This window comes from Strigops habroptila, chromosome 5 (assembly GCF_004027225.2).
Source record: "Strigops habroptila isolate Jane chromosome 5, bStrHab1.2.pri, whole genome shotgun sequence".
In the NCBI taxonomy this organism is placed as follows: Eukaryota; Metazoa; Chordata; class Aves; order Psittaciformes; family Psittacidae; genus Strigops; species Strigops habroptila.
In genome coordinates, this window is record NC_044281.2 from 61,066,336 (window position 1) to 61,089,021 (window position 22,686).

Below are 22,686 nucleotides of genomic sequence, written 5' to 3' on the forward strand. Positions count from 1 at the left end.
TTGAAAGCTTATCAGGACTGCTTTGATTTAGTTATCTGGAACAAAAAAAGCCGTTTGTGAAGGTTGGAATGGAGCTCTGGAGCAATAATATATTGGAGATCAGATTCAGGTCCCAGTTGTATTATTCCTAGGGATTTGTTTGCCTGTGTACACACAGGAGCAGAGTGGTGTGTATGGAAGGCTTGCAGGAATGCAAATTGGACACATTTTATTGGGACCTGTAGGGGATTTTCACTGCTTCATAATTTTTCAAAGGTTTGTTATATATCAGGCATCCACTGCCTCTTCTTTAAACCTTTAAATCCCCCCTCTTTTTCCTGTTCTAAAGGTCAGAATTTTTGACAACTGTGTGCAGGAACAAGATTTGTTAAATCCCTTCATTTTTATTCACACAAATATCGGTGTTTAGTGAGCAAGAGTCACCCCAGGATTCAGAGGCACATAAAGCTCAGCACAAGCCTTCTGAACCTAAATTCAATTCAGAGATGTGTCTCTTTGGGACTGAACCTGCCATCTGAATATTAACCCTTGGCACTGCACAGGGAATGCACGGTAGAGATTGCATATCTCTGTGTCATTGAGTGGGCTGCCTTCACAGGGTGGCTGGTGTCCTCAACTGCGGAGCAATGTCCTGAATCTTGTCCTGGATGCTTCCTGGGTGTAGGGCTCAAGGCTGAAGAGTTGTCATATCTGGACATACCATATTTACTCATCCAGCACTAGTCTTCTCTGGTGAGACAGCAAAATGCTTAAGTTTGAGCCTTTCCTGTTCTGATCCAGTCAATGAAGTAACAGAGTCCCCAGTGTTAAATCCCCTCGAAGCTATGTTTAGTTTAGTTTTATACAGTTATATGCAACTCAGCTTTGAAAAAGCTGTGAGATGTGCTGCTGATCTTTGGGATGTGAATGAAGAGTAGGTATCCCCTTTCTTTAGGGAGGACTGGCAATGATTTGCTCCCTGGAGAGCTAGTCATAGCTGTGAAGTCCTCGTCCTTGCCTTTCTTCAGCTTGGGTGAAGGGAAAAGGTTTAGGAGAGGGAAGTTCATTTTCTTACTCAGAATAGCTTCTGTTGACAAAGGCAGTTGACAGATGAGATCTGACAAGTCGTACTGTGGTGTTTTATACGATATTGTAAATCATTCTGTTGAGCAAAATGCTATGCTGGCAGGGTGGAGTTGTTGTGTAATTATCCATTTAAAAAAAATTAAATCTATGTCAACATAGGGATAATGCTCAGGGATTGTGCCTTTTTGTCATCTCATACTGAGGTGGCTGTGGAGTGGCCATATGTTTCCTTTGTTTAAGTTTGCCGTAGGGATTGATAGTTTTGGAGGGAGGTGGAGCAGACAGCTGCAAAGGCTGGGCAGAATCTCGAGGGCTTATTTCATCGCAGTAGGATTCTCCAAAGCTAGTCTGTGTGCTCCTCAAGCTTACCTGTGCTGTTTACATCTGTCAGCACATCCATGCTAATCATGAATAAGAACTGTATTCCCTAACCACCATTATTGTGTTTATATAAATTTATGTTATGGATTGTTAGATGTGCAGAAGTCGTTCTGGTTACATAGCATTTTTTGTCTACAAAGCAGTTTTGTTAACTTCTGTCATGCTAAGTTTTGTCCTCACACAGTGCAGCTACGCAGTATATTCAGAACCTGGATCTTGCGGTTCCTTTCCATCACAGCTAGCAACACAGTGTGGATAACTTCAAGGATGCTTTTCCTGTGGGCATTTTGTGTATTGATGCAAAAGTAGGGGACAGGGAGGAGGGTTGTCAGAGTCATTTCCATGACTTAGCACATTTACTGGGTTTAACACACCTTAGATACCAAAAATGGTTGGACTGTGATCTGGTGTTAAGAAAAATAAAGAAAAATGTTAAATGTTTTAGCACAGATAACTGTCAGCTTGCTTTAATATTAATGTTGTTTGGTTGGGGTTTTTTAGCTATTGCAAAAATGTTTCTTTGGAGATGTTCTGCAGCTAGCCAAGAGTTTCTCCACTGCTTTAAATTGGCTAGGTATGTACGGATTTAGCTGGCTGCTTCCTGCAGAGCTCTCAGCCTCATAATGAGAGTGGCAAGCAGTTGTTGTGGAGCTCTAGGGACTGACCTCTGAGACTGTGCCTGCTTGCTCCTGTTTAGAAAAAAGGTCTTGATTCTGACTGGCTTCAATGCTAGAATACTGTTTCATTCTTGGGGCTGGTGTTCTGAAGGAGAAAGGTCATGGTCTAGAGTATTTTAGTACACCGTCTGCTAGCCAAGTGAGGTGCACTTAAAGGCTGGCTAATGAAGAGCTATTTTGGCAACCTCTTACAATAATGTGTTCACTCATCACCTCTCCTTAGCAGCCTCTTTTGGCTGCTAAGTGAAAAAATGTGGTGGGCAAGGATGACTTGAGCTTGACACCAGCGAAAAGAAGCCTGCTTGTCACTGTGCTTAGTGACTGTACTGCTGTGTTGTTGGAGTGGGTAAAGCCTGCATTGGGTTCCATATTGTCCAGAATGAGAAGGGTTGAGTATTGGGGCTGAAGAAAAGGACATACTCTGCTTTCTCAAAATAACAAGACAGTTAACACCACCTTGGAAAAAGACCTGCTCTGTGGAGGAAGCATGTTCAAACAGCATTGCTAGAATAGCTGAATGGACTGTAATGGAATCTGTTGAAGATTAACCTTGGTGCTTTATAGACGAGCCAGGCCTTCAGAAGGGTTTGACCCGAGCAGCAATTTTAAACATAAGGTCGTCATTAATCAGTCAGAATGAGAGGGAAGGGAAGTAAACTCATGAAGTTTGTCCTTCTTGGTGATTGCATTAGGAGACTTTGGTATCTCAGAAGATCCACCCACCCTCCCTCCCCTGCAATGTTCAATTTAAATGTGTTCCACCCAACTTTCTGCAGCGTCAGAAAACTGGTGGGGAAGGCCATTTGGCAGGCATTAAGGTAACAGCTAACTAAAAAGGCATGAATAAAATTAAATAAAACAAGAGGTAATTGCCTTTTGTGTAGATAACCTGGCCTGCAGAGTCTTGATTGTGCTGATAATATAGGCCAGATGTGACTTGAAATAAGCCATGAGAGAAAGAGATTTTTACTTGGATAATGAGCTGTCTGTCTGTAAGCATAAGGGATTAATCTGTTCATTTGTTAGAAAGTGGGATGCAATTTATTTCAGTGGGATGCGTACTTAATTTATATCTTTTAAGTAACTTTTTCCTGTGTCTTTATTGGAAATTGTTTGGGATGACACCCGTACTCATTGCCTCTTGAAAGACTTGATGGGAAGATTTCCTTGGAGTTTAAGTAGCAAATGAGGCTGATGACGACTGCCTGACTTGACTCATCTCCAGCTTTGTTCTGGTTATTTCTCTTACCTCTTTGGAGCTGACTTTTGAAAACGTTTGAAGGGCATCTTATAATTTTCACTTCCTTTTTGAAATTTCAGTCACATTGATAGATCCCTTCTATTGCTAGTAATACATGTCTGTAAAGAAGAATGTAGTGTGCAGTCACTGTGTAAATTGCTGCTTAAAGGGTAATGTTCCAGGATTCATGGACTGGTGAATGACCGGGTGTAGAAACTAATAGTAGTGAATTTTCTTTTAAGCCACTCATGTAACACTGAAGGTCACATTTTGAAAGTTTTTGTTTAGTTTGGGTTTTGTTTTGGTTTTTTTATGCGTGTGTGTGGTTTTTTTGCTTGTTGGTTTTTAATTTTTTTTAATATCTGAAAATTTGATTTCTATACATAAATGAAATGATTGGAATAATAGTATAATTCCTGCTGCTGCTCGTGTTACCAGAAACAGAGACAGATGTGCAATTCCGGTGCCTGTGTGGGCTTTGAAGCAACTTGTGGTTGAGAGCAGAGAGGTAGTCTTTTGGGATGAAATGTTGTTATCTGTGTAACCTGGGCTGGAAGGAGCAGAAGACTGCAAGTTTCCGTGTGACTTGGGGCAAACTGCAGTGATTAATAGGAGTCATTACAAAGAGCTGCCCTGGAGCGGCTGGTTAGGAGCTGTAAATCTGGCCAGTTAATGGCACTTTAAACAGTGAATGACAAGTTTGGCTTACGCCTGGTGTGAAGGAGAGTGCAACTGTTGTCCTGCTTCAACAGCTTTCAACAATATGCTGGGTGGATGGAGGGTCCCAGACAAATGTAATTAATCAGGTTTGGGGTCTCTGAAGTGTTGACAGAAGCGTTGTGTAGGATACAAAACCAGCTTCTGAAATGCATCCGCTGTATCGCTGGATTAGCTTTGACCAACCAGTAGGGTTTGTAAGAGGCTGAATGGCAATTGCTTGGCAGTCGGTCTGCTGCATGGGGTTGTGGTGGTAGTATAAATCAGAATGGTTGTAATTCTGATTGTGGCTGATGAAGCAATGGTGAAAGTGGGTCTGTGCTCTTCTGTAGCACATTTTAACTTTAGCTGGCTACTTCCCCGTACTAGGAAGGAGAATGTGGCTGTTTGCTGTGTTGTGCATCCCCTGGTTCTGGATGGCACTTTGCATTTCACCTGCTGTTAGCTACAGCAAACAAAAATTCCAGAATTCACGGAGGCTAATAATTTCTAGGGTAACCAAATATGGCTTCATCATTCTTTGTCTTCGTTCATGCTGAGAGACTTCTCTCACAATTTTTAGTTTAATCCCTTTGTTTTGGAATGATTGGTGGTATCTGAGCAATAGCAAACACGGAATCTATCAGGTAGATTACTTGGTGATAGGTTTTGATTTTTACCTTGATATGATGGAGTTAGACTTGGTGGACAGGAGAAGAACTCGACTGGAGATCTGGAGAACTACCTTTTTTACAGAACAGGGGCAGTTTCCTGTTTAAAATTTGGCATTTAAATTTTTAAAGCTTGTACATTATCCACCTTGGGGAGGCGGGAGTGAGGGGAGCGACTTCCTTTTTTAATAGGAAAATCCAATTTAAAGACTGAAATATGTGACCAGTTTGTATCAGCAAAATACTTATTTTACTACCTTACCATTGCAAGTAAAAATTTCTCTAATCTACTAGTGCTGCCTTCCCCTTCAACCCCAAATAGAATCATAGAATCATAGAATAGTTAGGGTTGGAAAGGACCTTAAGATCATCTAGTTCCAACCCGTAGCATGTCAGCTTTTGTCTGGACAGATACTAGCTTTAGTTTCTTGCTTAAGACTAAGTTTTAAGCGGAAGGTTAGAATTTAATTGGTTTCCTCTTGTGACAAGAAATGGATTTCTGAGAATTGTCAGTAACCTTCTTTAATTAAAAATGGAGATGTAGGGATTTTGTCTTGCACTGAGTTGGGTTTTAATGGAAGATTACTTTTTCAGCCTCGGGAATAGGGAATCTAGCTAGACCACGCACAAATGGCAAAAGTAGATTTTAATAAAGTTGTCCTTTAGTGACCTGAAAACTTCTGCAGCCTGAGATGTTACAACAGTGGAGGTAACCTGTTACAATTCTGGAGGTAACCATTGCTCTTCCTCTGCAGCTGACTTCTATGCAGAAATTTCAGGTTGGTGTAAAGGGCTCTGGGTATACCCACCAACAAGATACGTAAGTGAATTGATATTTAGATGAATGGAAACTGTAAAATCACCTTGGCAGTCTGTGTCTTAAATTTTGCGTTTGAGAAACTTAAGCTAAAGACACCAACATGTAATGCATTGAGAGAAACAAAGTTGAAAAATACAATAATATTGTGTAGCTGGTTGTAACTCATACTTAATTCTGAGATTTTTGTGAACAGTCAAAATTTCATAATACTGCAATGTAGCAAATTGTTCTGCTTTTCTGTTTTCTAGTTATTTAACCTTTTCTAACCCAGGAAATTATTGTAGTATGCAAACATTGATTAAACTAACCCTCAGGAACTGCCAATAATGCAGTCATGTGATGTGGCGGATGGAATGTGGCAAATAGCTGATGGGTTGCTGTGAGGAGCATTGGATATGGGCCCTGTGCCTCCAAAAATTAGACAGCCCTATTAAAACAGTCATGCATTAAATAACACATCACCAGTTCCTTTTGTGTTTCTTTATTCTCATCAGGTGTCAGAAACCATTAGGATCAAAGTTTTCCTTTTCAGTTAGATAATAGGCAGTACGAAGTGGAGGAGAGTGAGGAGAGGGCTGAGACCAGCAGTCCTGTACCCATTTAGGGTACCTTCCTAATTTCCTTTTTTTAATTGCTAGACAGAGTCAGTGGTTTGCCTGCAGGCAGTAGAATTAAGTTTTCATTTCTAGTTTTGTAGTGTTGATAAGTTGTTTTCTAGCACTGAACATGTATTGGTAGGCAGACTAAGTAAATGAAGGTTAAAGTGTGAGACGAAGGACAATATGTAAAAGTAAAGATGAGTATGTATTTCTGCCCTCAAATTAGAATTCTACAGGTGGTGTTTTTCCACTCTTCCTTGAGTTTTTAAAGATTATTGGTAAATTAGATGTTCAAATGCAAGTCATGCAGAGGGTACTACAATAATGTGTTTATTTATGCATGAAAATACCCAGTTTTCTGTTATCTTTGCACTATTGTTGTATTGTGTGCAAGTAATACCCCCACCCCAAACCCCTTCTGTAAGCAGTCACTTTATTCCCCTGTAAAAATTTATCTGTACTTTAAATGTTAATTTGTTTTAAGAGAGAAGGTGAACTTAGAGCACAGCAGCTTTTCTACATAATACCATGTATAGATTACCTTTTTCCTGTTTATCATAGTCCATTTTGAAAGTTAGTATTGAATAATAATGTAAACAAAAACCTAATGAATGTCTCATTTTTATTCATTAGGTTGTATCCTTTCTTCTCCCTTAGAGAAGAGATGATGAAGTAGGTATTGGTGGGTCATCAAATTGTACATTAATGCTTTCCTCTGATGTCCACTTTGTTTGCCAAGAGGACTGAATGCCTCCTCTTCTTGAATACATAGAGGGATTTAACTAGAACTGGGAAATGGATATTCTTTTACTTCTTCCCCATATATACAAGCAGTTCTGCTTCTGAATCATGAAGTATTGATTGCTTTGATATTTAGGACTTGTTATTGCTCACACCATGGTTCAGCTGCAGATTTTCCTAGGCTAATGGGAGCAGAGTAATTGGGGAGCAATTTGACAGTTCCTATGTTCTGTTATTGGGGGATATGCTTGGATAAAAGTAATGCACATGGAGTGGGTGGGGGATTTTTTTTTTTTGGTAGCTTTTTTGTTTTGAGTAATAACTGAAACTGTGAGGCAGTTGTTTTCCTTATGAAAACAGTCATTCCTCTATACATACTCTCGGAGGGAGGGACTATACAGCTCATCTCCTTGGAAAAAGTCCTCATATGCCACTTAAGCTGGGGAGTTGCAATCAGTCTCCGATATAGAGGAGTCCACTTGTTCTCAAACTGTTGGTTATAGTACACTGGGAGTCTGCAAAGCCACAGTTACTTATTTGCAATGGGTGCAAAATGGCATTCAACAGTGATTTCAATGAGAATATGAGAATAGTTCACAGGTACCTGGTGACCTATTAAACTCTATTGATTGAACCAAAGTGGAGGTACTGCTTTAATGTATTCGTTTTAATAATATTATTTGTACTTCAGTAGTTCTCAGAAGCTCCAAGTATGGTTGGAGAAGCGTTGTGCGTGTGAAGCATTGAGCGTGCATAAATATTTCAGTTAAAAGTGGCACAGAGCAGAAGAGAGGAAGTGTTTCTGCAACTTTACAGATGGGGAATTGAAGCTCAAAATTAACCTTCCTGGGTTCCTTAGGAACTCTATTGTACACACCCCTAGGAATTATATCCACTTTTCTTGTGGATCTAATCTGGTGTCAGACTGCAAAGCTAGCTTTTATATGTGGCATGTTGAGGTAAACTGAAGTGAAAAGGGATTTCTTTACTGGCAGTTTTTGCTTTCTACTTTCATTTTATGTTTGAACTTAGCCAAAAAGAGTGAAGAATAGGAGATTAAACTGAAATTCAGACATACATGCTTCTCCACTCTCCTCTGTCCCTGAGGTTGAATTTGCTTCTTGTAGAGAAAGTAACTGGAATACAGTTGTGGGTAGAGGAATTTAGTGACTTTTTTTGAATGTTGCCTAGAAAGCCTTTAATAATCTTATTACTCACAGTGGCATCAAGTCTTCATGGCAGTGTGGATTTGCAGTCAGTCACTTCTATCCTAAAATATTTCTGTTGTAAAGAACAGTTATTATTCTGTATTATATTGTGGTGAACTGTACTGAATTTTTCTGAGCCTTCTGGACTGTTGAACATGATTTGTTGGTACAGCTCTGTAAATGCGCGATGCTAGAGAAGCAAGTCTCTGAGGACTTGAGCACCTAAGCAGGTGGATAGAGAAGTAACAGTTCTTTCACAGACTTTCTCCGCCTTTGAAGCGGAGATGTGCATGGTGGAAATTTCTGTATTATTAGCAGGTTTGGGGCACCATCCTTTTTTAGTTGTTTGGCATGTTGATCAAAGAAGGAAATGGAAGTAGTTCTCATGGCTGGAAGGTGAAGACTGGACTCTGCAACAGCTGTGGCTTCTGGAGTAATTTCCTGCTGTCCGGCTCATGCTCTGTATTAGAAGATGACAGCACTGGGCAAACTTGACTCATGAGCTAAAAAAAATCTAAGGTCATCCTGGCATAGTCTTTTTGCGCTTGTGGTGGGAAGAAAGGTTTTGTGGAGCTTTGACATTATTACTGATAAACTTAGTACTAGAATGGCTGGATCTGTTTTATTTGGGCCATGTTGTTTGTTTTGAAGTGATTGGTGTGAGCTAGAAATAGCACAGTGTAATACTTCCTTGCCTGTGTTTGCTCCGTGCTGCCTGGGGGCTGCAGACTCACTGGAGGAACAGTGTCTTGACAAGATGGTTGTATCTTCTTCTTGGTAGATGAGCATGCTAGGTGAGTTGTGTGGAGCCCTACCTGGCAAAGACAAAACCAGCACACAGTGCAAGATGCTGGAAGCATCTAAAATTCTAAATATAAATGCTGAATGACTTTTCATTCATTGATTCATATGTAGCCAAGGTCAGGGAAGAGATGGCTAAAACAACAACAGAAAAATGGACATGCAAGATTTAAATTTCAGAGCTACCTTCTGAACCTCCAAAACCACAGGTCCAATTTAAAATTCTTTCTCAGCTACTCAATAGCCTCTATAAGGTAAATGATACATTTTGTTTCTGCTGTAATTTTTCAGTTGATGTATTGCACTTGGTGTAAAAATTCAAGTGTGTTTGGAGAGAGACCAGTCTTATTTCAAGAACGACTCTAGAGTTAGACTTTGTTGGGAATTCAGGTTCAAGGTGGTCATTCTTTCTCCTAGTTTGTTTTTTTTTAACTTCCTCTGTGAGTCTACAGAGGACTTTCGATCCTTGGACTTGTTGTTTAGCATTTTCAGCCCTAATCACTTACACACAGGAAAAGAGGAGGGGGTTGTTTTTTGCAGCTATTGCTGCTTTCACTGGCATGTTCTTACCAAGTGTTTGTAAAGATGATAGCAGCTTTGTCATAAACAGTAAAGCTGCCTTCTGCTAATGTGGGCATGCCTTTGATAGACTTCAGAGACTGATGCGCAGCTTGGGCTCTAATCATATCTAGTTGTCAAGAGAAAGCTCTATCTGATTTCTGCGCCTGATCAGTCACTGACTGATATGACAGCCCATGTGTCCGAAGTGTTGAGCAGCAGGTAAGTGCTGACACTTTGATTGGGCAGACCACAGTTTGGGGATTGACAGCAATGTCTGCAATGACGTTGGAAGAGCAGCCAAGAATTTACTTTCAGTGGACAAATGGGATTAGTTACTATGTTTAGCTGACATTAAGCTATAAATTATCTGAAAGGTGGAAAGAGATTCCTTTCAGAGTTCATGTAGAATTTCCATTTACTAATCTGGTTGCACTGAGTCTGAATGTTTACAAGGGTCTTCCTATACTGTGTTGTATATGTTTTTGATAGATGTTCTTAGTACTTAATTAGTTACGCCGTTCAACGAACCAAGTTAGAAATTAGGCTTGGTCATCGCAGGTGCTGTATAAAGCAATAAATTAAGCCCTGAGGACTCTACATTATATTAACCTTGTTCTGGAAGCAGTCTGGTATTTGCTTTAAATTAGGCTGGTAAGTATTTGTGTTGAGGGTTCTGGAGTTTCCATTTTTTAGTAATTTAATATTTCATGGCTGCTTAATTCTTCTGTTTTCAAAGTACTTGCACCCACACATTTATTACAGTAATTCACAGATTCTTTTCAGAAGTGGAAAACAGTCTGCCTTGCTCAACTCTCTGTGGGGAAGATGGGTGGCCACTGGCGCTGATGTTATGTAGCTGATTGTAAGAAATTCTCAGCACTGAGTCACTCTTTATCTCTTATCACAATTATCAGCCTCAGCAGTCCTCAGCTTGCATTTTAGGGCTTTTTATTCCTAATATTCAGTCGTCTGCTTCAGCAAAAATAAGTCATTATCTATTCTTTTAAGATAAAGTGTATTAAGCAAATGTAGCGGAGCTCTCACAGGTGTCAGAAGAGTTGGCCTTCAGGGAGATGTTTATCACAATCCATGGGTGACAACTTTCTTTTTCAGGTCACAAATAGACTTTTGCCTCTTAATTCACCTTTATGCGATTCATGAGTGTAAGTTTGGGGTTTTGTTTTGTTTCCTTGTCTAATGGTTGTAGTTTGTTCATTTAAGTGACCTCAGTCAATAAAGTTTTCTGGTATTGCTTTTTTAGTTTTGTTTATTTGTCCATAACTAGCTCAGGCAGAAAACAGAGGGAAGATATTTCAGCCACTGAAGAATACACAGTAAATAAAATAACTGTTGGCTTTAATAAAAAAGGTGTTTTGTTAATTTATTTCTACCTATTGCTGTTTGTGCAGGAAGCTGCCGAGTGGTTTGGTGCAATAAATGTCATACAAATTTTTTTCTAAGCTGTTGTGTATGTCTGCGTTGTCAGTTGTCTAGTAATTGTGCAGCCACAATTCCTGTTTGAAGTGAATCTTAGAAGAGGGAATTCAATGTACTGCTCTGCAAGCTTTGCTGGCAGGCCTGTTGTGTGGCAAAGATTTTGCAGCTGGAAAGGGCCAAGTGCTGATGGTTGCTGTCTTAGAGCTGCCAACTGCTTTGCACACATGATGTTTTTGGGGTGGCTGGAAGCTGTTTTTCTCTTTTGGCATTCTCTTTTGTTGCAACTTTAGTGCACTTTTTCTTACTATTTTTCACACGGATTTAACTTCGGTGTGCATTACAGTTTGAGTGAGGATCCTTGAGAAGTCTCATGGAGCAACTGCGCAGGAGAGATAGAAGAGGCTGTTTGTGCTTACAGTGCACAGGCGGCACTTCCTTGCTGTATGCTCTTCGATGTATCCATGCTCACAGTGCTGGTGAAAATTTATTTCAGGAAGAGTCTGTTAATGAACTAATTTAAAAATTGATATGTTTCAGGATGCAACAATTATAATTCTGGTGTTAGCGTACCAAATTTTATTGAGATTTTTTTGCTACATTGTCTGAGTAATGTGATATTCAAAGTAATCCAAATAGTTGAGAAAGACTGGAATTTTGCATTCAGTACTTTTCAGTTATTGGTTACCTAAACCTTTAGTTATTCAGACAGACCTGAAATTAGAAACAACCAGCATGTGTATTACCTTTATATTTTTCTCCTGTGCAGAGCCTAGCGATTCCATCTGCAGAGAGAGAAACTCTCAGATCCCAGAGCTCAGCTTTACGCATCTCCCACAGGTTTAAAGCAATATTTGCTTTCAAGCCTCAGGTCAGGTTTGCCATAAATAAAAAAATGGAAGGCTAGACCAACTGTTCACACTCTAGTGATAAAAGGCAAACTATGGAAAATGTAGTTCTTCTCTGAAAGGAAACAGGAGACCTGGTTGCCTGGGACATGGAGAATCCTGAGGAACTCAACTAGTTTTTTGCCTTAGTTTTCACTGGCAAGTTCTCCAGCCACACTGCCGGAGTCACAGAAGGTAAAGGCAGGGACTGGGAGGATGAAGAACTGCTTGCTGCATGAGAAGATCAGGTTCAAGAACATCTAAGGAACCTCAAGGTGCACAGGTCCACAGGACCTGATGAGATGCGTCCACGGGTCCTAGGCAAACTGGTGGCTAAAACACTGTGCATCATATTTGAGAAGTTGTGGCCATCTGGTGAAGTTCCCACTGACTGGAAAAGGGGAAACATAACCCCCTTTTTTAGAAAGGGAAAAAAGGAAGTCCTGGGGAACCATAGGCCTGTCAGTCTTGCCTCAGTGCCTGATAAGATCATGGAGCAGATCCTCCTGGAAACTTAGGTTACGGCACATGGGAAATAAGGAAGTGATTTGTGACAGCCAACACAGCTTCGCTAAGGGCAAATCATGCCTGACAAATTTGGTGGCCTTCTACAATGGGGTTATAGTGTTGGTGAATAAGAGAAGAGCAACTGACATGTTCTGCCTGGACTTGTGCACAGCATTCGACACTGTCCCGCATGACATCCTTGTCTCTAAATGGACGAGACATGGATTTGATGGATGGACCACTCAGTGGATAAGGAATTGGCTGGATGGCTGCACTCCAAGAGTTGTGGTCAATGTCATGATGTCCAAATGGAAACCAGTGATGAGGGGTGTTCCTCAGGGGTCAGTACTGAGACCAGCACTGTTCAACATCTTTGTCCACGACATGGCAGCGGGATTGAGTGCACCCTCAGCAAGTTTGCTGATGACACCAAGCTGTGTGGTGTAGTTGACACACTGGAGGGAAGGGATGCCATCCAGAGTGACCTGGACAGGCTTGAGAGGTGGGCCTGTATGAACCTCAAGGCCAAGTGCAAGGTCCTACACCTGAGTCAGGGCAATCCTAAGCACAAACACAGGCTGGGCAGAGAATGCATTGAGAACAGCTCTGAGGAGACATGGGTTTGGGAGCCTTGATTGACGAGAAGGTCAATATCACCCGGCAATGTATGCTTGCAGCCCAGAAGGCCAACTATGGTGGGCTTCATCAAAAGAAGCGTGATCAGCAGGTCAAAGGAGGTGATTCTTCCCCCGTATTCTGCTCTTGTGAGACCCCGCTTGGAGTACTGTGGTCAGCTCTGGGGCCCCCAACATAAGAAGGATGTGGGCCTCTTGGGATGAGTCCATAGGAGAGCCATGAAGTTGGTCAGGGAGCCGGAGCACCTCTCCTGTGAAGACAGGCTGAGAGAATTGAGCTTGTTCAGCCTGGAGAAGAGAAGGCTTCAGGGAGACCTTAGAGCAGCCTTCTAGTACCTAAAGGGGGCCTAAAAGAAGGCTGGAGAGGGACTTTTTACAAGGGCATGTACTGATAGGATAAGGGGGAATGGCTTTAAACTGGAAGAGAGTGGATTTAGGTTAGACGTTAGGAATAAATTCTTCACTGTGAGGATGGTGTAGCACTGGAACAGGTTGTCCAGCGAAGCTGTGGCTGCCCCATCTCTGGCAGTGTTCAAGGCCGGGTTGGACGGGGCTTTGAGCAACCTGGTCTAGTGGAAGGTGTCCCTGCCCATGGCAGGGGGGTTTAAACTAGATGAGCTTTAAGGTCCCTTCGAACTCAAACCATTCTGCGATTCTATGCCTTTTTTTTAAGCTTTAGCACTTGAGCAGTGCTGCATAAGAATAATCATTTAGGCAAATGCAGTCATTTCGTGCATGACCATTTAAAAGGACTCTGAAACGTAGACAATTGCAAGTGTAAGAGGCAAGAATTTTCACTGAGTCAGGTTTTCTCTGCGAACACTTCTCACTGAGAGCCTTGTGGATATCAGCTCAAGGCAGTAGATGAGACTTAAGTGGTAAATTAATGTTCCCTTTTGTCCCTCTTCCTAGGGATCACTTGATTATTTTATTTATTTATTTATTTTTAAACGGGTGAAGGCTTCTCCGTGCACTTCCAGTTTCACCCACTACCTCACACTGGCAGTAAATAGCCTGCAAAAATGTCATTTGCTGGGGGATTGTTTTTCTGTTTATTGGAGGTGACATGAGCAGTGGGGCAGTGGCAAAGAGGCTGTGTTGCCATTGCTAAATATACATCCCTGACAGTCTGATAATAGGTTCCAGGAAGTTCAGTGGAAAATTAAAACAAAGCAACATTTATAGCTGATTGAACTTGAAAAGCAGTTTTCATGTTGAATGGCAAATATGTGGACTTCAGCATTCCAGGAGACTGATGCAGCTCCACTGGATGGGCCTGACCTTGTGTGCAGAATGGACTGTGGACACAGCAGCAGGCAGAATGGCTTCATCTATAGAGGACTTCATGGGGAGGAAAAATTTGCTATCGTGCACAAAAATAGTTCTCACATATGCCTATATTTATACAGTGTCCACAGGTCTGAATAGCATCTTTCGTATGAGGGGTTTTGCAGCCTGTTAGTGCTACAAGAATGTCTGGTACTGGGACTGTCTTTGTCCCTGCCAAAAAGCTAAAAATACCCTGCCATCTACCCCATTCTAAAACCATAAGCAGAAGTGTGCTTTTACTGGTTTTGTAAAATAAGGTGAAAGCTACAGATTGTGTTCTTGGCAGTGGTAGCAGAGTCTGCATGTAGAGGGCTGTTTTCAGTGTCTTGCTTCCTGCATTTAAAAGATTCCCAACCCTAAAGCCTTGGAAAACAAACAACTTAGGAGGTCTTTAATGTGTAATTGTATTTTGTTATTTTTGGTTTATGAAGACCAAACACTTCTAGAATGAAACTTAGGAGGTAGAAGAAAACTAGTTTCTTGCTCACAATCTTGTGTCAGCTAAGTCACCAGAGTTACAGCTTTCCCAGCTAAAAAAGCGAACTCCGGGTTGGATGGCTATCTTCTGTGGAACCCATCTTCTAAAAATAGATTTGATGAAGACTGCCTTATTTAAGAGAACCCAGAAATAGAAATTTGAAGTGAGCTACTACAGTTTTTGAGTATGTATTGCAGGTTGGACTAGAGTACATGTGAAAAGACAACTAATGACTAATGACTACCGTTTGGTCAGAAGCGTATAAGGTTTACTACTTTGTTTCTTTTGGCTGGTACTCTGCCTTAGAGTCTGCACATTCAGTATTAAGGGCATACATAGATGAAAACATGCCAAGTTCTCTAGCCTCTTGCAGTCTTAGAAGTTTGGCACAGGTTGCTTTGCTGTTGGGCTATCTATAGTGGTGTTTGAGGATAGCTTAATGTGAACGTAAAACCTTCAAACCTGGGGACAGATACTTAATATTTGTCAGACTTTTTGTTTGTTTTATAATGGTAATTTTGAATTACGAAATTGAAGGTTCAGTTTTGTGGGGTTTTAAGTATCAAACTCAATCCGTGTCAGTTTTTAAATCAGCCTTTCTAGAGTTAAAATACATTAAACACTTATGTGGCTATATTGGCTATCTGGTTACTTGTCCTGAAAACTATATGCATGAGTCTGCCTATATCTGAATGTGCGTTTGGAATGTAAAATGTTCTGTCCATTCCAAAATAGCATGGTCCACTACACAAAATTCCTCCTTGAGCATCTGAAATGGTTTTAGCTGTATGGCCCATAGCATACCTTCACCTCTTAAAGGGTACACTGGGACTTGAGCCCTTGCTGAGGGCTAATGGAGTATAAAACCTGTGCATATTGCATCCTGTTGAATGTCGATTTTCTCTTGTTTCTTCCTTAAAAACAAATAAAAAGCTGCCAAAATCAAACAAGACAAACAGGTGTCAGGGTGTGAGCTGTGTACTTCCTTGCTGCCAGATATTTTTCATGTGAAAGAACAGCAGATTGTTTACAAATACAGAAAATGTCACCTCCATCTCTGCTCAGTCCTGCCTCTGGAAGGGTTGGAGGATACAGTTAGTGGATCTCTTCTCATCTGCACAGCTGCGTGTGATGCAGTTCCACTTTATGTCTGTTTGCTGGTGTTTAGTTTATAAACTTGGATAGACCGGCACCATTCCCTCACATCACTTACATGTTAGTGTAACACAAGTTCAAGACTTTTCCTGTGTCATATTTAATGCAGTGCTTCATTCCTGTTCTGTTGGTCATGAGCCAGTTGCTTCCAAGCAGGTGTATTGTATTCAGCTCTGCACTGTATCCACGCTGAATTTTTGAGGCTGCTGTTGTGCCTGGAGGACCTGCTGTGCTCTTAATAGCTTGTGACAGGGCTATACTCCAGTTTAACTTGATCTCCAACTTTTTTTGAGAGTCTACAGTTTTTCAGTGAAGGCAGGGAATATTGCTGACTCAACTTGCCCTTTTCCATCTAATATTTTTCCGAGCTAGTCTCCACGGTGCAGCTGTTTGACTCTTGTAGCTTCTGTGGCACTCTGAATTAACTGTGAGCTGTAAAAAACTGCTCCTTTTTCAGCACTAAACTATGTCTACATTTGCAGCAGACCAGGATTCACTTCTGAAATTTTTGTGCTAATGATTAGGGTTGATGTTCTCGCATGTCAGTGAGGGTGAGGCCAGGACCCTCACTTCAGGATCTTTGCCAATGTTATGATGAAATGCAGCATTCTGTCAGAAAATCAGTTAGTTTAGTTGTATCAGTCCATTTCTATGTTTCAGTTTAACACAAACACTGTAGAAAGGGCTTTCTCTCTCTTTTAAAGAACGCCTGCTTGTGATGATCATTCTTGCCAGGAATAAAGCAAGTCAAATCTGTCGGAGTCTGACATCCTTTTTAACCTCAGTGCGATGGGTTACCCTTTCGATTCCCCTGCTGCTCTCATCCTCTCTGAACACAGCTCATTTTAGCTGTTAGTTCCACAAACTCATTTAAAATGAGTAATTTATTATGAGTAATGAAGTGTGTGGTTTTATGTGAAAGAAAACAAATCGTCCGCTGTGCAAGCCTTTCAAATTCCTGAGTGTGCCTGGAGGTGTGGGTTACAGGAGAAGCAGATAGCAAGTGAAAACAACTCTATGCTGGGCTCAGCTGCTCAAAGTATTTGTGGTGGTGTGTGTTTATTTATGAGCCTGTCTTTGCTGGGGATTCGCTGCCCTGTATCCTGGTACAGAAGACTCACAGGCAGAATGAGGAAGCCCTCATTAATCTTCATGCTCTTGTTTAGAATTTCTTGTGCTGCCTGCTGCGGCTCCTGTTGGAGCAGGCACTGGCCTCTCACAGTGAATTGAAATGGCTAAGATTAATATTAATCCCTTTAATACTGCAGCTCATGATATAGTCATTAGGTGACTTGGAACTAATCCTGCCCACCTAACTAGTGTGATTTATTAAATACACATGGAGGATTTAGTGTGAATACAGCTTGGTGAAATAGGCATCAAATAAATACCGCTGTGTATCTGTGTTAATGCTGGCAGATTGGGACACAATTGCAGGACAGGCTAGGAAGAAACAGGAGTGCAAGGGATACTTGCCATACGGTCAATGGCGTTACTTTTTTTGGATTAGTAATGATTTTTCTGGCTGGACTCAGCATGTGCCAAGAGGTGACTGCAACTTAAATGAGGCTTAAAAAACAGAATTAAGAGATTGGGGAGAGCACAGATACATTTATACACTGCACTCAACAGCAGAAATTGCTCAGCTTCCTTGCTGTGCTGTGAGGAGGCAGCAGATCCTCTTCGTTGTCTGCTCTGATCCTCCCAGTGCGGCATGGCAATTACCATCCCATCTGCAAACATTCAAGAATAGAATAGGAAGACAGTTAATTAGTACTTAGCTAATGAGCATTAACCTGCTATTTCAGAATAAGAGGCTCCTGTTACAACGGTTTGTAAAAATAGCTGGCTTTTTTCCTTATGTGCATGATAGAGGTCTCTGTGGCATTGTTTCTGATGGGTTATTTAGTGGTTTTGGTTAAGGAAGGGTTGTTTAAGGAAACTGAGCAGAAAACAGTGGTCTAGGCAAGGGATGTCTGTGTATATAGCTCTGAAGAGATGAATTCCTGACCTCAGCCCTGGTGACATGCCCGTTCTGACATGGTTGGGAAGAGATCTAAAGTAAAGTTGATCAGTTTCTAAATGCTGGAGGTAAAAGATTGTGAGAGTTTAGGAAATGATCCAAGTTCAGTCTGATCAGTGCCTGTTAAAGCTGACAGGCTGCAAGATGCTGCATTGAGAGCAGTACAGGTTTCCTTGCTTATCCTAAAAGAAACCTTAGCATGAGCTAAAGAGGTCATGCAAAAGCTGACAAGGAAAGGTTAAGATCTGTATGGAAGGTTTTAAGCTCTTTATGCCTATCATTTACATTTTGCACTTTAAATCTTTTATTTAAAAACATGCAGTATGCAGCTTTTCTTGAGACTGTTTCTTTTGAGATTCTTTCAGTCGCTCACTCGTGGAGGAAGGATAAAAATATAGCCCCAACATGGCTGGACCAGTGGTATTTGACAGCTTGTGTCCAGATTAATCCTTCCCAGAATGTGGTTCAAAGGGGCAGTTTTGTTAAACTAGAGCTGCAGGCTGGAGAGGCAGAGCTGGGATTGAGGGGCAGAGCTTGCTGAGCTGTACCTGAATTGAATGCAGAAATTATATATTAGTAAATTTTATCTTTTACTTAAATTTTCAGAAAAAGAGTTCTTGAACTGAAGAGGGATTGTCTCGGTGGAAGGAGGACTTCCAGTTTGTCCTACTGACTTCTCTAATCTTAATAAGTACAGAAAATTGCATTTCAAGTTGAAACACTTACCTAGGCAGAGACGTGGAAGATGCCTGTTTAGTATCACACTGATGTTTAACAGAGTAGTCTTTCTGTGCAGTGGGGCAGATATTTCTGACCCCTTGCTAATGCTGTTAGTCTGGCCAGAGTGTTGCTCAAAGTATCAGTCTGATAACATTGGTCATGTTAGCTGTGAGTTCTTGCAACAAGATTATTTTTTTTGCCTTCCTGCTGCTCCCAAGCCTTATTAACCATACTTTTTCTAACCAGATATTCTGCTTCCACAATTTCTATATCTTCTTGTTTGGTTGGTTGGTTTTTAGTTTGTGTACCTGACACTTCTTCCCAACTTCAAAGACTTCTGGTTTTGAACTGGGTCGTCTTTGATGACCTAGCCCAATTCTGACCATACTAAGATCTGTGTTGCTAGGATGTTAGCCTTTTAAAGGGGATGTATGAAAACCTCATGGTATTTTTCTTACCTTTTGTCACTTGGGATCAGAATATGAAGTTGTCTGGCACTTTAAGTGTGATCTGTTTTGTTTTGAACCATGTAATAGAAAGCCCGAAATGCTTAATTATGATGGCAGCAAATAATTTTTCAGTGAGATGAGTTAAAATGTCTGGCCTGTTTCAAAGAGGGGATGGAACTCTGCTTGCCTGTTCAGTTGTCTTTATCAGTCAATGTGGGAATACAGCTGTGACTTCTCATAAGAGATGCAAGGGCATGCACTAGTTCTTCAGAGACCATATACAATTTCTGATAGAACAAATCTGGTTGTAGCTAAGGAAATTCAAAGTATGCTAAATATGAATCTTGCTGAAGTGTATGGTTTGGTCTTGTACATTTAGGGTTTTTTGTTGGATATTGTCATTGGTTCTGAAATAAGATTGCCTGCTACAAAATTACAAGATTGTCAAAATAATTGCTCTCCTGTTAATGATTTATCAAGTCAATTGATGTTGAGGTATTCTATCTATATTTTGTTTTTTACTGAGTAATAACAATAGATCCCTGACATTTCTGTTCTTTCCTCTCTGACTTTGAGGCACCTTCTCCCCAGCCTCACCACAAGCCTCCTCCCTAGCACTGCTACAGCTCTGCGGTGGCTAACTGGACAGTGCAAGAGATTTGTTTGGACACAGTGAAATTCCAGTATGCGTAGGAGGATCCATGTCCAAGTCTCATGTCTTCTGGATTGCTGAGTTGACTGTTACTTTGAAAACATACTAGAAAGCTAAGAAACTGCTAGGACTTACTCCAGGAAATTAAAATTTTAATGTAGAGCAGAGCAAGATACATAATTGCTGCTTCTAAAAAGCATCATAATGAGGAGGCAGGGAGGGTTTTTTGTTAGCTTGCCTGGTGGCTGTTCATATGTTAGTCAAATTATTTCCGAGATAGTTGCTTAACTCAGAAAAAAATACTTTAAATAGGCTGCAGTTGTGATTTCTGTTAGTCTGTGAAAAGTGCTTTGTTTTGTCCTAGTTGCTTGCTGTCCAGATAGTGCACATTTGTATATGCTGATGTTTGTTCAGTGGTTGCAGAGCTATTTAGAATACAGCGAAGCAGAAGTCTGGGTTTTTTGTTTTGTTTTGTCTTTTTTGTGAAATGCAGCATTGACTAAGCAATGGGTAACAGCATGGCTCAGTGACTGATGATCGCCTCTTAGTACAGTTAGGGTAGATGTAACTCTGAGCTGAATTCTGTTAGAATGTCATCATACCTTAATTTGTGTAGTAACAAGTAAAATGTGAGGGTCTGAGATTTCTTAAATGCTCCCCACCAATGATCTTCTAAAGTAAATAAATACCTGTAAATTCAGTTAATAAACAATGTATAGCATTTTGAGTAAAATGATTCAAAATTGAGCCAAGTCTAAAAATACAGGGTTTTGTTTTCTTTTAGAACTTGGTTTCTTTATAAGCAAGGCAGCTGCTTACACTTTCAAGAAGAGCTGAAAAATATAATGGACTGCTTTCCATAGTTACTGAAGGAGGGAAATATTAAGGTACTACAAAAGCTAATTTCGAAGTTAAGGTAACGTCCATCTTCTCCTTTCTAAGAGTGCCATTTAATGCCTAAAATTCCTGAAATAAAAAGAACACTTTAGGAGCTTTCCCAGATGGCATAGTTAATAATAAATATTGGTATCTTGAATTATAGGTCAGTTTCTAATTTCTTCTGAAGTCTGTCTTGCTAGGCAGCCACACTGATCATCATTCATGCACATAAGGGGCAGAAGAAAGACTGCAGAGTCTGATACGCTAATAAGAATTTCCCCCCTTCCCCTTGTATATTACATGAAGTACCCTAGAAAGAACGGCTGAATAAGCTTTCCAGTCTGTTTCTGGTTTTGATGGCCTCAAATATTGGAAATCATGAATAAGACCTTGAAGTCACGAGATCTTTGATAATTAATTTTAGAATTATTTAAGATAGTTGGAGGTTTGCATCGTTGAGATTTCGTTTTTTCAAGTGGCCCTCGTAAGTCCGTCCTTGGCAGTGAACTAAGCCCCTGGTAATCACAGGATTCTCTTTGGAGCTGAGTCCTTAAGAAACACTTTCAGTAGCATGGCTGTCGAGGTAGAATTGTGAAAGTCGCAGAACGGCTGAGGGTGGAAGGGACCGCTGGAGGTCATCTGGTCCAGCTCCCCCGCTTCGGCAGGGCCACCCAGAGCTGGTTGCTCGGGACCATGTCCAGGCAGCTTTTGAATATCTCTAGGGATGGGGACTGCGCAACAACATACTATGAATTATTGGAAGTTACCCACCCCTGCCCCCAAATCTGAACTTCTTCCACTGTGTCCTAATCATAATCAAGTTTGTGATTGGCGCTTAGTGGTCTTTTAAGGGGTTTTTCGTGGTGTGTGGAAACAATTTAAATTTTTTTTTTTTTTTTTAATCTTTTTGTCAGTTTCTTAGTCAATATCGTACAATATCCAGTACAGAAAAATGCCAGATTCTAGGTGGCCCTTCTCTCTGAGACAGAGAGGAATTTCTCATTAGGGTCTGTAGCTAACTACAGTTCTGTAATCTTTGAAATTCAAAGATTAGGTGCAAGCATATATTGCTTGTGTGAGCACTGTGGTAGATAGTTGAGGCAGGAAGTACAAGTCACTGTCAGTATATGTAAAAGAATATAAATGAACACCTGACTGCAATTCAGCTAAAGAAAATAAACTCACAAAGTACTTTCACTTTCATGTGATATGACTGAGGGATGAATCATGTCTGTTTTACTTGCAGTCTTGGTTAGTTTTATTGGAAAAGGATGCTGGGGAAAAGAAGGGTGTTGGGGTGCATTTTTTTATTTTTAAAGTTGGTGTCTCCTTTAACTAAAAGAATTTGGAACGTGAAAGTAGGTACTTAAGGTCAGCTGCAGAGTCTCTTATGTAACCATGGTGAAAGCAAGTGATTAATGCCTTGCTTTGAGGGTTTTTTGTAACCTTTTAAGTTAGTGTAGTTTAGTTTAAGTTAGTGAACACTGATGCAGTGATTTACTCTCATCTGTTCACCCTGCATTTACTAGTTCCTGTCAAGGAGGTAGAGCTAGAAAACGTTCCTTATGTACTGGAAGAGAACTTTGTGGGCATTTGGGAAATAGAGGCAACAAAAAAGATAAAAACTGATACAGTTAATCAAGGTTTCCCCACCAGCCTTCTTTTTAAATATGGACACATAATAGTTCCCTTTTGAAATGGCCAGAGCGAAAGTTCTCTGTCCCTACCTGGCACAGTGTTGGGCATCCTGGAAATGACAGTAATTATATATCTCATTCTACTTCAGATATTTTGTCTGCCAACTTTCTGCTTCTTCTTGTGCAGTTTGGTGAAAAATGTTTTGAGGAGAAAAAAGTATTATATTTAATCTACTGTCATTTACTAATTATCTTGAAAAGATAAGTATAAATGTTAGGTTCTCTGTGCCTGTCTTTTGACATTGATAACCCCTCTTGAGATCTTTCCTTTCTGTGAAGTTTTCCTTTTTTTTCCTGCCATTCTGTAAGAGAACAGTCTTTGGTTAGAATAAAAGCCCCTGTTACAGGTACAGATATTGTTGATCTTTTCCATGCAGTCTG

General features: G+C 40.6%; 1 protein-coding gene and 1 long non-coding RNA gene across 10 annotated transcripts in view; both read left to right on the forward strand.

Annotated features, from left to right (window-relative positions):
- The window catches only part of GBF1 (golgi brefeldin A resistant guanine nucleotide exchange factor 1), a 107,936-nt gene that overhangs the window by 23,814 nt on the left and 61,436 nt on the right, over positions 1-22,686 (forward strand). The window lies entirely within an intron of this gene.
- On the forward strand, positions 1,030-22,679 carry LOC115609009. Its single transcript, XR_003991707.1, has 3 exons — positions 1,030-1,040; positions 16,735-16,740; positions 22,464-22,679. It is a non-coding gene; the product is annotated as an uncharacterized LOC115609009 (long non-coding RNA).